Raw genomic sequence first — 12,783 nt, 5'->3', positions numbered from 1 at the left:
AGAATTACGAAATATTGAATATTGACCAAGTAACATAAATGTGCTGTGGACAATTGCTACAGAAACATTTTAGATCTAATGATCCAATCTATACATATGGTCAGATCATTGTATGGTTCATTGTAATGAGCTTGGATGATAAGCCCACATTTAGTTTTAGATCTACTTGACATTTAGAACAAATGTGTGTCTAGAAATAATGTTCTAAAAGGCAAGATTGAACCTAAATGACAGATGCTATAACGTTTAACTTTTACAGTTTAATCTATTGTAGGAGCCCATACCATTTGTAGGTACATTGGGTGATTTGTAACAATGGGCTTTATATGAACAACATCCTACAAAAACCTGTTTAAGTTTTGACTTATATATGAGACTCAGAAGCCGCATATAGAAAGAAATGTTAAAAAGCACGTTACAAATGTACATTTTAGTAGTGGGTTTCAATACTATAGAACCTGAGATGGGTTTGTGTCTGATCTGATGTTGAGAAGCTACAAGAAGAAGAGAAGAAGATCTGGACAAAAGTACTGTAATAATCTATAGCTTATATCATGTAGAACCTCAGATGTGGGTTGAAGCATTTTCTGGTGTTGAGACGCTGCACAAAGAAGAGACAAGATCATGGATAAGAAATATTGTAATGACATTCAGCTTTAATCTCAGAAACTGAGATGGGTTTGAGTCTAATCTGACGTTGAATGGTTACATGAAAAAAGAGATGTAACTCGTCTGATGTACAAAATGCTTTACAGACACAGAGAAAGGTTCATGAAAGATTTGTGTAAAATGCCGCACACGCTAATAAAGATTGTGTTCACTTCGTGACGAAAATTTGTTGTGCCTTTTCTATTCTTGTTGCGTAAATGCATATACTTTGTAGTTATTCGAACGTAAACGTGGTCTTGGTATTGTCCTTTTAATTTTCAAGTTTGTATGCTAATGTTCGATTGTTGTCAGGTTCTGTAGATAGACAATATATAACCTACTACCTGGCCCGCATATGTTATACGATGTCTGTATTGTTGATGATTATTAGATATAAATGCTAACAACGAAGTCCAAGAACGTAGTCCTGGTCCGTTTGAGCGCTCCACCTACAGGCCCATGTGTGAACTGCACCGTAGAAGCCCTCCCTGGTGACCAGACATGCTGAGTTCATATTGCAAAAACAAAAGGATGCTGGTTAGAGTATCTTAGCATTTTTCTATGATCGGAAATCACTGCGAGACCTTCTGAAATGCCCAGGAACACATTAGATGCCCTAGTTTTGCACGAAATCTGAAACCGGCCATCAAGAATTATATTAAGGACTATGCAATGAACTTCAACAAAAGTTAGCCTTAACCAATTACTACCAAGGCTCCTTACACCAGGGCTCTGGATATTGACACAGAACACTGGGAGGAGCTTGCAGATGACAGATCCAGCTGGAGATGCACACTGTCCAGGCAGCTAAAATCAGGAGAAACCAGACTGATGCGCCTGGCAGAAGAAAGCGGATCCTGTGAAAAGAACTCTGCAACAGACCTGAGTCAGCTTACAGATGTGCCCTGTTTGGCAGAGACTGTCATTCTCGTATAGGACTGTTTAGCCACAGTCGACGCTGTAGGGCTGATATCAATTAGGATTTTACCATGGTCAATATTGACCGAAGGAGGCCATATATATATATCCTTACACTTGCTGCCCTCAGCAGTTTCAGCATGGCGAGTGTGAGGAGGCTACCTTATGGCTGCCTTGACCGAGCTGGGCACTAAAGTGAGATATGATGATGATGCAAGTACAGTTTTAGAAAATCATTGAAAACACAAATTAAAGACAGAAACTTTTGTAAGGTCACACAGTGTACATGTATTGGTGTATAATACAATCATTATAGGTATCATTTCATTTGAAAAATAAAATATAATATATATACTAGAAGTCTCTCTTAAAATATCTATATATATATACATACAAATTTACACTGGACAGTGACATCTTGTTTCACAGACTAAAAACTGCAGGTTCGGAAGAACAACCATTTCACATGAAGATATCACTAATCTTTACATGTGCCATATATCTGTATGTTGATATTTACAATAAATGTTTCTCCTCCAAAGTTTAGGCATAAAATAGTCTACTTCCTGTGATTGCATGGCTTGACATCTTTAGAATTGCACAATAAGACCAATGAACTTCCTCCAAACTACATGTACTTAAGTATCTGTAGCAGTTTAAGGCATTTAATATAAGTCTAATGTCTATTACACACACAAACTGGTGAGATTCTTTTTTACAATAGCACTCTACGAGCATACTAGGCAGCATGCATGCATGGCGGGTTTAGGGGCATCAGATTTTAATGATCCCTGTTCCTGGTCTTTATTTCAGGGGCTCTACCATTGTAATGTAACCGACTACACTTACTAACTGTCAAACAGATAGTGGTTTGTTTTATATAGTATAAAACTTTTTGACAAGTTCCAGAATTTTTTTCTTGTGGTTTGATGATGTGAAATTTTTATATGTCAAAAACTGTTGAAAAAACAAACAAAATTAAACAATACCATAACTGGGAAAGAAAATTTAGATTTGCCAAATGCTTAAAAGTTATGGATGGTTTTGCTGAGTTGCTTGACTCCTCTCTAGTTCAATAGTGCCTGGCAGCAGCATTACTCCAATTTGTCCAGCATCTCCATTTTTTTTGTGTTTTTGTGGTATAGTGGGAGCAGCTGGCATAGGCTGAGCCGGTGTAACGCTGCTGCCAGGCACCAGGAACTAGAGAGAAGCCACGCCAAACAGCGAGACCATCCACAACTCTCAGCAATGCAGGGCTAAACAAAAGGAAATAAAATCAATTAAAATTATCAGCCAAAATGTAATGGAAATTAATTGTAGAAAAAAAGATTTCAAAATATTTCTTAACAATTCTAATGACCAAAATCTAATAAAAAACCTGTTTGACTGTAGACTTTGTTGTTACTTACACGGTAGTCCCTGTTCAGATGCCTTCCACCAATGGATATCAGCCGCTCAGCCATTTCTATTTTCTTTCCAAATCGCACCAGTTTCTTGAAGTGTAAATTATTATAGTGGTCATCACGACCATATCTGCTCCTTTAGGAGGTTTCTCATTATATTATTACAGATTACTTCATTAATCCCCAATACAGAAAAAGCATGTGAATGAAATGATGAAATCATCATGACAACTATATATATATATATCTGCGCTGATTTGAGTCCTTTAGCAGGATCCTGAAACCTGATCATCGGTTGTTACACATAACAAGGAGGTCCTTGCACATAATGACAAACTGGATATTACATAAAATGTATTACATACGTACATAGTACATCCGGTTAACATACAATCATACATAACGATCACATGTGCACATGTCAACATTACTACATAACATAACACTCAGTGACCTAGTTTTTTTCTTAACCTAACCCCCGTCGATGTACTGAACCACCTTGAGGTCGCGGTCAGAGGTCACGGTGAAGGTGGTGGTCTGACCCCTGACCGCGACCGTGGAGGTGTATGTGATTCCTGCCGGGAGTGACGTCTCGGTCTGGTAGAGGCTGGCGTCGATTGCAAATGGCGGACCATCTGCCGGGTATACCCTGAGTACCGGCCGCGGCACGGGTGTGGCGGGGTCGGCTGGTTGGTTGACGGGTCCAACGGTGGAGTCAGGAGGTCTGAGGAGGGACAGGAGAGAAAAACAGGATTGGTGTTGTGGAAAGTTAAATGGGTACAAGGTTTTTTCTTGCTAGCAATAGTAAAGGTCAATGCCAACGTATCCCAGCTGCAGCTGTGTTACGTTGGCGTTGTCGGTGAGGCTAGGCGATTTGAAGAGTGATCAACGTAATTCTTTTCACACTTTGTGCATTTTTGTTGTCTTCTTAGTCATACTTGTCTTCGTTCTGGAAGCCGAGCTGAGAGAGAGAGAGTCATACTCTTGTACATTTTGCATGATATTCCCACTATAATGTCAAATTCAGTTTAGATTGCAGGGATGCCACCAATGTTCTTTAGTCCAGTGAGGTGCCCTCTTAACTGCCAAATGTTGAGGAAATCATGGGACTTACATAGTGTGTTGAGAATTTTTAAAAAGTGGTAAAGGAATGGAGAAACAGCAATGAACTCCCAAGACACCCTGATCACAAAATCACAAACATTTCTCACCTGTTGTTGGAGTTCTGGAGCTGCTCACACAAACTACAGGGAAACAAACTTGCTGTTAGTTACAGTCATAATCAAGCCACTTCTAGGAGGAGGATGTGAAAGTTAGCACACATAGTCAAGTTTCTTCTAAGGGAAAGTCTACTAGAGTACGATCATAAGTGTGCTGAAGATAAAGCAGGATAGGATGGAGGAGAATCTTAAGAAGGTTTATTGAATGTTACAATAGGAATTGAACATCTTGATTATATGTTTAAGTTGAGATGATTTTATCATTATCAACTTGTATACAAAGTTTTTATTAAGCCTGAAATACAAGCATATATTCAAATTCATTCTGTCTTGAAATTACATGAAAAAATCGTTGATACTTGCTGCATAATTGCATATTAGGCAATATATCCAGGTTATGTTTTGCCTCTTATGAAAATTTCAATTCTATTGCCTTGGTAGACCAGCTTTTCTGGAAACCCAATTGAAACTAGATTTCCAAAAATGCCTACAATGTTGTTTATGAATCTAAAATGTCCACGGGGGTCCACTGCACCATCAAATGTTGCAACTAAATATTAATGGTTAAATGTTGGAACCAGATTTATCAGGACCAAAAATGCCTTACAGCTTCATAACAGGATGCAAACAAAGTTGAGAAGACAAAAGATAGCCATGAACAACACACAGATAGCAAATGAACATACAAAGTGTTGCCTACTTTTGCACTTTCTCCAAGCGCGCCTCCTTTTCTTCTCTATCGCTCTTTGTTCTGTAAGAAATTGACACAAATGAGTCATCTATAATGTGCCTCAGTGCAAGTGTTCCTTGAAGGTATGAAGCTATAAGAACATCCCAAAAATAATGAAACAAAAGAAGAGAGTTTACAAACCTTCTCAGCTGATTTTCCAGTGCCTCCACTTTTCTGTAAATGATTAAAAAAAGAAGAGAATTTTAGTCTGATTGCATGGAAAATGATAGCAGTACCATAGCAGTGTATGAGTAAGTGACTAAGTGGCACTTCTGGTGCGGCCATCTGACTGATCTGCCCCAGAGACTCTTTTGAGACAACTTACCTGTACAACTGGGGAACTGGTTACTAACTAGATGTTCTACTGTTTCAGAGTTTGGGCTTATAGTTACGCAGCTTATGCAATGTTTGTAGAACGTTTCTGTTCTGTTTATCTGTTTTCCATGAGTTGCCATAGTGACTTCAATACCGGCCTCTCATTGGTAGTTTTTATTAACATTCCCCACCCTCAAATCTTCTTAAGTTAAAGCTCACTCACAAAACTAGAACCTTAAAAATCCACAACTTGATAAAACTGTGCTTATACTGTAGAGGCATGTCAAACATTTTGAGGAGCCCGGAGTGAGTTACAACCCCAAAAAGCGGATTTTGCATAACACAGACTAAAATACCCATATGATTCCTGTTCAGAAACATTATCTGTATCAACAAACCAACATCCTTCATGATGAGACTCAGTGGTAAGAATAATTAGGGTCTACAGAGGTACATGGGGTGGAGGAAGCTGATAAACACCACCCTGCCCTGGTCTGGGTTAGGCTGAACATCAATAAGGTACTGTAAATGCATTTAAGTTCGCGGGGATTTAATTTTGCTGAAGCTGGAAAAGGAACTTTTCGCGGAGGATTTAAGTTCGTGGTAACACCATAGACTGCAGTCTAATACCATAACAGAAAGTTCGCGGTGGTTTTAAGTTCGCGGTGAAGTGTTTACCGCAAAAACCGCGAACATTAATCCACCGCGAATATTTCTGCATTTACAGAATGTGATTCAATGCAGTCGGTCTGAGTCATAGTGCCGGATATTTTATGCTGTGCTTTGATTTCTTTTGGTACTGTTTGTTATTACAGTGCTGTCCTTGGTGCTGAGACATGAGAGAGGTTTGAGCCGATTTCTCAACTGACAGATATTTACCTTTTTAGGGCGGCCTCCTGTTCTGGATCACTCCACTCGATGTCCTCGCACCTGTAACAATAAAGCTGGTTACATGACCTGAGAGGATATTCCTTGGATCAATGGCAGGAGGGTAAAGAAAGAATTTAAAGGAAAAGTTCTGATATGTGAGTTGGACATAAAACTAACTTACTTGCACGGCACCCAGAATCCGCCACCTTCCAGTATAGCAAGTCTGGACTTGAGGGCCTCTATTTCTAGTGCTCTTCTGGCAAGGCTGTAGAGGGGTTAAAGGGCAAAGGTTAGGAGTTTCTGCACATGCTTATAATCTCATTAATTATTACACCTACCGCACCTTCCTTTAAGCTGCATGCATGCATCAAGCATGTAATTATTAACCAAAATGTCCTTTGAAAGTTGCTCAAAACTTGCTGAATTCCTTGCATACATTTGAATGGTGCTTCATTCAGTCCATCAGCTAATGTACATAATAAATACATAATATCTTCCTGGACTTTATGTAAAAACAATGACATACAAACTATATTTACAACTACTTCTAGTTTTTCTATGTTTTACTCATTTTTGTATCAAACTCATCCTATAGATTCCGAGCCCAATTCTCTACCTGAGTCACTCCACATACAAAGCTCTTAAACAACAGTCAGTGTGGTTTCAAATTGAAATATTGTCAAAACACTCAAGTCTGAAACTTCAGTCTGTCAACTCTGTATTTTTTTTTAGCACAATAGATATACATTATAGGCTACTCAAAGATTAACTTTGACCTGTTTCATGCCCATCTTGGGGACATCTCTTACCTCATATTCGCAGCACTCAGCTCTTCGATAAGACTACAAAAGGTCATAGAAAAGGTGATAAGATCACTTGTAAGTTGTAGGAAGGTCATAAGAAAATAGGGATAAAATAAAGATGATGATGGAGAAAAGACAATTTTATTAATCTAAAAACTTTGTGTTCTGAACAAACTTTTTACATCAATTCTACAGCTGAAACAATAGCATCATGTCGTGGAATGAATTTTTTCTACAGTTAAAGGGAAATCTAAAACATCATCATTGTGTATAATGTAGGACTCAGGATGCATGTGAAAATTACTTGAAGATTCTGAACTTTTTTCCAAAGTACAAGTCCTGGAATACTTACACTGATCTGTCCTGGGACATTTGGGCCAGCTCTCTGTGAGGAGTGAGAAAGGCTTTGTTATCAAAGTGTTCCTGATACGACACTGAATGTGGTTTTGCACAGGGTTAGATATGCATGATTTGTGTCACTTACTAAATGTCTAAATCAAATCTAAACTTATATAATGTAAACCTCCATGGATACTGTTACTATTGCTGTGAGGATCACTGTGTTCCTGATATGGCACTGTACATGGTTTTCCACAGCTTAAGATATGCAGGATTTTATGTCACTAGAAATGTCGAAAGATGTCCAATTTAAACTTGGTAATATATAATGTAAACCTCAATTAATTGTCTGTGTGATACCTTTTGGTCTTGGTGGCTTTTGTGGCCTCTGCTTTTCTCCGTTTCAGGTCGTGTTTCTCTTGTCTGAGCAAAAACAAAGAAAATTACAGTAGATGCAAGAACTCTGGACCAAAATTTTTACAATTAGGAAACACACTTTAATGAATAATGATGAAAGATCAACAGCTCTGGAGCAAAGTGTTGACAATTAGGAACCAGACTTAGTCTAATAAATAATTAAAGATAAAAGATCAAGAGAGTTCACAAACCTGTTTATTTCCTTCTGCATGTCCAACACTTTCCTGTAAGTTAAAAACAAACAAGCATTTAGTCTGGTTGGGTGCCAGCAGAGAGAAATGCATCACCATAACAGATGAGCGCTATGACTCTCATATGAGAGGGCAGACCAATACAACAATGTCATCAGCACCTCAGTTGGGCTGCTGAGAACAACTTGCTAAATGGTTTGCAAGAGAACAAGAAGCAGCAAGCAGCAAAAATAGAAGGACCCCTTCTTTCATTAAACTTAAAGTTGGTACAAGCAATTAGAAACAAAAATGTCTCACTCTCTTAACTCCAACAACAAGCAAAAATATCTCTGTTTCTGCTGGGCCAGGGTGGTATTTTCTTTCTTCAGATCAGTTGCCAGTTGGGTTTCGTGGACAACGCTGTTGGAGGAAATTATTTTGGATAAATTGAAGTTTAAAATACAAACAAATGAATAGACAGTCATTTGTTTTTAAGAGCAAGAGTGTGCCATGCTGTGCAATGTGCAGTGTACAAAAAGTGTGAAATGGAAGGTTTATAATGAAACAATATGTTTGCGAGGCTACATCATTCTCTCAAGATCAACAACCATGATCCCAAAATTAATAACGTTCCCATTTTGTATATTTTGGGCAAACCTACATGTGTATAAGTTTAATGAATAAATTATATACTACAATAATCATAGTTGCGGAGTAAGGAGAAAAATGCTTGATTTCAAAGGGCCTTAAAGTTACACTTTCAGATCAACGTAAGTGTGAAAACTAGCGGCAGTGGTTCAACTTACTTCTGGTGCTCCCTGTCCAACTCTGCCCTCAGGCTGAAGATGAGAATACAGAATGGCCGTCAAGAAGTTGAAAAAAAAACTCAACACTGTTTTAGGTCAGCACTTTCTCAAAAAAAGAAGAGATCCGAATTTCATTTATTTATTTGTTTGTTCGTTAACACCCAGAATCAAGGCTGCCCAACTAGCCTGTGGCTATTACAAAGGGCTAGTGCTACTGACAGAGATAAAAAGGGCAACGCAAATAAAATTTGACATGAACAGAAAACAATCAATAACAGTCGTTACAATATTTTAAGCATATATATAAATTGTTGCATACAAAGGGTATAGAGCAATGCCTACAATCATATGTCTATAATGATCACTTATTGTTTGTTCATATTTGGAAAGTTCTTCTTTCAAAAGATCAAGCTAGATTGAGTGGAAGCAGAAAGAACCAGAGGATTGTTGACCTACCTGACTAGTTGGGTCTTAAGCTCCATTATTCGATGGTCTCTGGCGTCATTGTGCCTTCAAAATATTAAACAAACACAGCTTCAATGCATGACTGGGAGAGGAGGAATTGATATTAGTTAATAACAAGACCTGATGCATCCCCGTCTTGTAATCAGTTAACGAAAGGGGATGTCACCCAGTAAGACTCGGTATAACCCAGTCGCATGTAAGCACGTCTACCAAAGATGAAGATGATGAGCTTAGATATAGAAACTTTTTTATGTTAACCCCTGATGATGATGTGCTTAAGATATAGAAATAGTTTTATGTAAATCATCTGATCATATGTCAATGTACATACTGTGCTTAGATTTGATAGTTTCTACTTAGTTTGCTGTGTACTCACAGTCTCTCAGCGATGAGTTGTGCCTCCAAGGATATTGTAATAAAGGCATCTGTCTTGAGGTCATCACCACCAGCACAGTGTTGGGGGCACCTAGAGGGGGGGGGGGGGTTGTAGGGATTTCATTTTGGTTACAACTCTATAGAATCCTTTTTCTTTAAGAGGAAGCTTGTCTTGAATATTAGAATAAGAAGAAAATTTAATGTGTTTTCAAGCATATTTGCAGCTAAAATTATATGTAAGGCATTATTAGCTTTAGGAAGTTGACAAATACTGAATGATGAGAAAATTGAAGGGAAATTAATACAGAAATCATGTAAGATATGATTCCACCATAGATGATCTTTTGTATCATTTTGGTTTAAGTAGTTAAAAAGCATCTCAGTCAGTCTTTGATAGCCTACCTGGTGATCTGTGGTGGTTCTGCGGTGTTTCTGTGAGGTTTTGGGGTGTTCACGTGATGACTACTTAGGTACCTGTAGATGATGAAATTGATATGTCAGACATCAGATATGAAACAAGTCATACACATGAGTACCAGCTGGACCAGGGTATTGAAGTGTAAGACAAAGCTGCATGGCCCTCTTAACTCAACATCACAGGGACTTAAGCTAATATGTAGAACTAAAACAGCATAAATTAAAACTACTCTCCGTTGATATGATATTCCTAACTACTTTGTTTTTCAATACAACAGCCAACGAATATAGGTTACCAGTGGATAAAGGTAAACTGGTGTTTCTCCATTAGATGTATCAACTCTTTCATCACATGACTCAATCCATCTTCTCCCACACATCACTCAGGTCAGTGTGCAGTGTGAGAGACTTGATCATTACAACAAAGTCGTCAACAAAGAAAAATATCTCACTGTTTTAGGTCTCTTTGCTTGGCCAGGAAGGCGTCATTTTTTGTCTTTAACCAGTTGGCGGCGATGGTGGTCTGCTCAGCCACCCTGTTTGAGGAAATGTTGGGATGACTTAAACTTCAAAAGACAAAATTAAACTTTTTACATACAAACAAAAATATCTCTGACTATCTTTCTGTTTGGCCAGGAGATCCTCCTTTTCCATTCTCAGAGTTTCAGCAACTTATTTGGAATTCATTGAACCAACCAATCTTGGCAATATTTAAAGATTCATAATTTGATTACTGCACCCCATCTTAAAACTAAACTTTGTATCAGGAAACTACAAACAAAAAATCTTTCTGTTTGGCCAGGAGGTCCTCCTTTTCTTTCTCAGAGTTTCACAGTTTTCTCAGAGGCAATCATCAGGAACCAATGAATCTTGGCATTATCTAAGATACGACAACTACTGCACCCCATCTTAAAATAAACTTTGACTGTATCAGGAAACAAGAAACAAAAATATCTCACTCTCTCTGTTCAGCCAACAAGACGTCTTTTTCCATTTGGAGCATTTCAGCGATGTTAGTCTGCGCAGCGATCCTGTTGGAAGAAACGTTTGAGATGCATCAAACCTGGACCATTCCTGGCAAAGATACAAGGACTGCTGCTCCCTATTTCTACTTTTCAGAATTATATTCTATCCATAATTTCTATATGATAAGCAACAACAAACGAAGTGTACCCATTTCAGAGCAGCAAGGTTCTAATATAACCGGTAATTTTTTAACTTACTTTTTCTGTGCCGTGTCAAGGTCTTGCTTCAGGCTGAAGGGGAAGATACAAAAAAAAAAAAAAAAAACGTCAAGAACTGACGCTAAGGAAGGAAACTGTTTATTTATTATTAGAGGGTCTAGAATAGCGTCTACAGTCTACAGAGATAGATACAGGTACTTGTTTACTGTACAGTTTCCTTATCTTGCTAGTTGGGTAGCCGTGGCTGTATTTCTCATGATTATACAGCCGAATAAATCAAATCAAATCAAATCTTTAGAAAGTCTTTAAATAAAAAGTAATAATAATAAGAACCTGAGGATTTTTGACCTACCATTCTAGCTGTGTGTGAAGATCTTTGATCTCGTTGTCCTTGTCCAAGAGATCTGCCCTTGTGCTGCTGTATCTGCATAGTATTAAAACAAACACAGCTTCAATGTAACACTTGGAGGAAAGGTCAACAATGTATATAACAGCTAATAGATATTTTGTATCTTCATTTGGAAAGTCCCTTCTTGAAAGATGGAGTTAACTCAAGAGGAAGTAGAGAGAACAAGTGTATCCATTTGAGAGCAACAAGGTTGTAATATAACTGGTGGTGTTTTCACTTACTTTTTCTGCGCCTTGTCCAGGTCTGCCTTCAGGCTGAAGGGAAGATACAAAAAAAGCTGTCAAGAACTGAGCCTAAGAAAACAAACTATTGTGTATATTATCATCATTAAATGAAAAACGGTGGTTTCAAATTAAAATATCATCAAAATTGAAGCCTCAGTCTATCGACTTGATATTCCTAAGCACCATTTTTAGTACAATAGAATGATACAAGTTACTTGAACATAAACTTTGAACATAACATGCCCATCTCGGGGACACCTCTTACCTCTTATTCGCATGGGTCAAGTCTTCAAGGAGCCTGCAAGGAGAGATAAAAGTTGGTAAGATCACTTGTAGAAAGGTTTATTTATTTATGATGATGAAGAAAAGACTTTTATCTGTCATTGTTAACTTGAGAAATTTAAGTGGTGCCCATGCAGTAACCACCTAATAGCATGCGGAGGGTTAAATTTGACAATTTTTACTTTGTTTGCTAAATACTTACAGCCGTTCTGCTACCAGTTCTGACTCCAGGCGAACTACCTCAAATGCATCCAGCTCCAAGTCGCCACCACCATTGCACCTGGGGGGGGGGGGGGGGGGGTAGTTACAATTTTAAGGAATGGTCACCTCTTTTCTTCTCTTAAACCTTAGCAGGTGAGTAAGAACAAGATTAAATTGAAACTACTGTCCATTGACTGATATCCTAAATGTCCCATTTTTTAAGACACTAATATAGGTTACTATGTGGACATAGGTGAACTAGTGTTAGTAAAATAGTCTCTTAGTCAGTATTTGATGATTCAGCTTGAATAGTTAGGTGTTGCTGCCTACCTTGTGGTCTGCAGTGTGCTGTCTATCGAGCACTGGGAGGAGGGTGGGGGTGCTGGTTTGAAGGAGAACACTTGTGGTGGTGAGGCTACAAGCCTTTGTTCGGAGGAGGGCTCAATAGAGATGATGCTGGGCATGGTTCGAACTAGAGTCTGGTGTTTGTTGCTCAGGGGCCCGAGGTAGCTGTATATGATAGATGGTATCAGATATGAAACATACACATCAGCACCAGTCTGGATGGGCATTGAAGGCAAAGGACG

The 12,783-nt window shown here is 38.4% G+C and overlaps 1 protein-coding gene and 1 long non-coding RNA gene across 2 annotated transcripts in view; both read right to left on the bottom strand.

Annotated features, from left to right (window-relative positions):
- LOC118416396 (putative uncharacterized protein DDB_G0271606) overlaps positions 1-12,783 on the bottom strand; it is a 131,415-nt gene that overhangs the window by 36,957 nt on the left and 81,675 nt on the right. The window lies entirely within an intron of this gene.
- Positions 9,928-10,913, bottom strand: LOC118415833. Its single transcript, XR_004831152.1, has 3 exons — positions 10,856-10,913; positions 10,349-10,432; positions 9,928-9,953 (listed from the first exon to the last, which is right to left on the bottom strand). It is a non-coding gene; the product is annotated as an uncharacterized LOC118415833 (long non-coding RNA).

The sequence above is a fragment of the Branchiostoma floridae genome, chromosome 5 (genome assembly GCF_000003815.2).
Source record: "Branchiostoma floridae strain S238N-H82 chromosome 5, Bfl_VNyyK, whole genome shotgun sequence".
NCBI classification, from domain to species: domain Eukaryota; kingdom Metazoa; phylum Chordata; class Leptocardii; order Amphioxiformes; family Branchiostomatidae; genus Branchiostoma; species Branchiostoma floridae.
The sequence above is the reverse complement of the archived record's forward strand: the minus strand, read 5'-3'. Positions and strand labels throughout refer to the sequence as shown.